Source organism: Galeopterus variegatus, unplaced genomic scaffold (assembly GCF_000696425.1).
Source record: "Galeopterus variegatus unplaced genomic scaffold, G_variegatus-3.0.2 Scaffold870, whole genome shotgun sequence".
NCBI classification, from domain to species: domain Eukaryota; kingdom Metazoa; phylum Chordata; class Mammalia; order Dermoptera; family Cynocephalidae; genus Galeopterus; species Galeopterus variegatus.
This window is the reverse complement of record NW_007726981.1, coordinates 478,411-483,070: the sequence shown is the minus strand read 5'-3', so window position 1 is coordinate 483,070 and position 4,660 is coordinate 478,411.

Sequence of the window (4,660 nt, the reverse complement as noted above, 5' to 3'; positions counted from 1 at the left end):
CTAGAATAGGTACTCAAAAAAGCTTGACTTCCCCAAAATACACATTCAGACCAAAAAGCCATCAAAACACATTGACCTAGGGCCCAAAGATGCTAATACCAGCCAGGACTCATAAATGTGCATTAACACTAATGGGTAACTGGTGCTTTGCCAAGGAGACAGCAGACACAGGCACACTGTGCCTTTGGTCAACAGGTGCCTTCAGCAGCTGCAGGGAAGAGGTTCAGCCCATTGTTAAAAGGCAGGCTTCACTGAGTGAATCTGTGTCTTTTTCTTCCTGTTCCTCCACTATGACTCTCAACTCCTCAGTGAGTCAGACTTTAAAAATCCTCAGCAGTCTGCACCCATGTTTGGTTCTCACACCTGCTTTCTTTGGCCACTGCCGTGGGTCTTTTACTTGCTTTCTTTGATTTAGTTACCAACTCTTAAGAATTGGGAATTTCACAAAAACCCTGATTTCTAATGTTGCTTAACAGGGGAAGCTCTGGCAACCCTGGGGTACATCATAAGCCTCTACCGTGTGCTAACCATCACACCATGCCAGCATCCCATTTTACAGTTGAGTAAACTGAGGCCAAGAAAGAGTAGTAAGTGGCCTCACTCAAGGCCCCACTGTGGGCAGAGCTGGGATTGGAAGCCAGGCAGCCTGGCTCCAGATCCTGTGCCATCCCAGGCACTTCCTAAGCTTGAAATCCTCTCTGTCCCCATGCATCCTCAACCGCTTTTCTTCACCTTGCTCTAGAGAGGTGTCTCATTTGTACCCACGGGATTGTAATTTATGGAGAGACTAAGTGATGATACAGAGAGCCCAGTGCTGTTGAAAGAAGAATTTATTACTTACACTTCCCAAGAAAAGGGGACACGCCATTCCATTCAGGGCCGCCAGGAAAGATCGGTGATCAGGAAGGAGAAGCAGGAGGAGCAAGCCAAGGCCACGGCCTTTACTGGGGTTTCCGGGGCCATAGCAGTGGTCTTAGATTGCGTGATACCTGGCTGCTGTGGTTTGAATGCGTCCCCTCCAGAATTCAGGTGACTGGGCCATGGGGGCTTCTCTCTTCCTTATAAAAGAGGCTTCAGGCAGTGGCAGCCTGTGGCTACCTTGCCTACTTGCTCTTCTACCACATGAGGACACGGTGTTTCTCCTCCCCGGAGGACGTAGCAGGAAAGTCCTCACCAGACACCACAAGCCAGCGCCTTGATCTCGGACTTTCCAGTCTCCAGAACTGTGAGAAAATACGTTTCTGTTCTTTGTCAGTGACCCAGTCTGTGGAGGTCTGTCACAGCAGCATAGACGGACTGAGACACTGGTGCTGGGATGACATAGGGTAGGGCAGGGCTGGGTGAGGGTTTGCATGGGAAAGTCGTGCTCCCAGCCGAGCCCTTTGCCATCTCTAAGAATTACTTAGCCCTGGAAGGGGCTGTCTCTCCCCTGCCTGCAAAACATCCTCAAATACAGAAAATAAGACACATGGTCAAGCTGGCCAGTTAGCTCAGTTGGTTAGTGTGTGGTGCTGATAATACCAGGGTCCAGGGTTTGATCCCTAGACTGGCCAACAAAAACAAAAAAGAAAAAAAAAAAAATCTGTGGTTAATACTGGGAAACCTAACTTCCCAGAGGGCACCACCTCCCCTGGCCTCCCTCCCTCACTCCCTGAATGCCACTGGACCTGGAAGGGGTGGGGGGTTGTTGCTGTTCCTCCTGGGACTTCCTGACCGTGCCCGCACACCCCTAAGCCTCCAGCTTTACTTGCAGAGCTCAGACTCTGACTCAGTGTGGTCCTCATTCCCTCGCAATCCCTGGAGGTTTTACTTCTGGGCCATCTCCAGCAGCTCTCCTACTCTAATGCTGGGTGCCAGTCCAGTGTCTGTGTGGCTGCACCTTCCAGAGCTCAGGCTGCTTGCTTCCTGCACTTCAGCCTCTCACTCACACATCCGGCCTCGGACTGGTGCCTGGCAGCCTGGTTTTTAACAAACAAAAGCAAGCAAAAAACAGAAGAAAGCACAGCAGAGACTATTTGACCTGCAAAGCCTCAGATGTTTACTCTCTGGGCCTGTACAGAAGTTGCCCATCCTTGTCTTAGTTAGGCACATGACTCCATTTTCTCTGTAAGTCACTCTCTGTAAGACCTCTTTGATTTTTGGCACCTCGCCCCAGTTCCTCAGCCCCCAGGGACCTCCATTCCCCCTTACACTTCACTGCCTCTGTATGAGTTCCCCAAGGCTGCCATAACAAATGACCACAAGCTTAGTGGCTTTAAACAGCACAAGCTTATTATCTTGCAGTTCTGGAGGTCAGAAATCCAAAATGAGTCTTACCAGGCTATAATCAAGATGTTGGGGGCCGGCCTGTGGCTCACTCGGGAGAGTGTGGTGCTGATAACACCAAGGCCACGGGTTCGGATCCCATATAGGGATGGCTGGTTCGCTCACTGGCTGAGTGTGGTGCTGACAACACCAAGACAAGGGTTAAGATCCTCTTACCGGTCATCTTTAAAAACAAAACAAAACAAAAAAGTTGGCAGGCTGATTCCTCTAAGGTCTTCAGAAGGATCCTTTCTTGCCACCTCCATGAGAGCCATGGCATTCCTTGGCTTGTGGCCCCATCACTGGGGTCTCTGCTTCTGCCATCTCCATGCCTTCTATCCTTGGACTTCCTGGCCCTCCTCATATGAGGACCCTTGTCCATGACATCAGGCCCACCCATATAATCCAGGATCAACTCCCCACCTTGAGATTCTTAACATAGTCATATCCACAAAGCCCCTTTTGCTGTGGAAAGTGACATATTTACAGGTTCCAAGCATTAGGACATGGACGTCTACAGGGACCATGATTCTGCCCCCTTAGTGTAAGTTCCAGGTGGATTCGTTACAGTTGATGCCTTGCCTACATCCACAACTTCCTGGGCCAGTCCTAGGCCCTGGGTTGCTCCAACTGCCCACCTGCTCAGTGACAGCACCTGCGTTGCTGAAGCCAGAGACAACCACCTCTCAGCGGCCTGGTCTCGTTTCAAGTTCAGATGCAGGGTCATAAGCTCAGGTCACCCTGTGTGCTGCCCTGTCCCATGCATTCCTCCATTCTACTTCTTCCTCCTCTTCCTCTGCTCCTGCCCTTCTTGCTCTTTCACTGAGAAAATCAAAGTCTTGCCCAGAGCGCTCACTTGCCCACCCACCTGCATCCGGGCTGTGCATTCCCCGCCTCTCCTGCTTCTGAAGACGCACCTGGGAAGACTGTGCCCACCTTTGGCGTGCTAGGTCCCACCCCACCCCACCCCCGGCTACCCACAATGACCTCCTTGGTCTCTTGGGTCTTTAACAACATGTTGGGATGCTGACTTTAAACATCTTGCACTCTCTTGGCCTGTTTCCCCGATTTCTCCTCGTCCCTTTACAGCCAAACCTGAAGGAGCTGTCTCTCTCGCCGCCTACAGCTTCTCTCCTCCCAGTCACTTAGACCCACTCCAGCCAGACTTCCATCCCTCCATTCCACAACGCCATCCCCAGTGGTCCCCAGCAGTCACTTCTCAGCTCTCAGGGACAGCCAGCAGCGTGGGACACAAGCAATCGCTGCCTCTGGCTTCCCCTGGCCTGTGGGACCCCACACTCGCCAGCTTCTCTCTCTTCGCTGGAGGTACCTCCTCAGTGGCTTCTGCCAGCTTCTCTTTTTCTCCCAACTTGTTACACTGGAAGGCCCCTGGCTCTGTCCTTGAACCTCTTCCTGTCTACCCTCCCTTGGTGATCTCCTCTGGTCTCAGGGCTTTAAAAGAACGTCTGTAGGACAGTCACAAAAGGCCACATAGTGTGTGATTTCATTTACAGGAAATGTCCAGGACAGATCAAACTGCAGACAGCGGATTCATGGTTGTCAGGGGCAGGGGGAGGGGAGTAGGGAGTGAATGCTGATGGGGACAGGGCTCCCTTTTGGGCTGATGGAATGTTCTGGAACCATGCAGAGGTGATAGTGGCACAACATTGTGAATGTACTGAAGTGCCACTGAACTGTACCTTTTTTGGGGGGGCAGCTGGCAGGAACAAGTATCCGAACCCTTGACCTTGATGATGTAACACTGAGTTGTACACTTAAAAGGGTACATGTTACATTATGTGGATTATATCTCAATGTTTTACGAACATCTATTGATGACACCCAATTAATAACCAGCTCACACCTCTCCCCGGGACCCCACTCTCGATGCCTGCACACAGCTGCTGCCCAGCACGTTCCACAGAGGCCTAACTGGCCTCTCAGACTTACCGTCCCCAACACTAAGGCCTGCTCTTCTCCAAAAGCCCTCCTTCCCGCCATCTGCCCTGTGGCAGGCAAGGCCATCTGCAGTCATGTGGGCCACAGACCTGCTGCCTCTCCTTCACCGTCACCTTCCCGCTCGCGTCCTCCGTTGCCGCTGCAGCCTCTCTCCCCTGTATTTTGGGGCTCCACACTTCATCTCCTGTCCCCATTTCAATCTGTTGACAGCCCCTGCAGCCAGACAGGCACTAATACAAGGCAGACCGTGTCCCTCCTCTGCTTGAAACCCATGCCCACACACACACTCACAGCCCTGTCTCTGCTTCATTTTCCTCCACAGCATCTGGAACCATCCAGCCACCCTGTCACCCTGTGGATCGTGTTAACTATTTCCTTATTGTGTGTCTCCCCAACT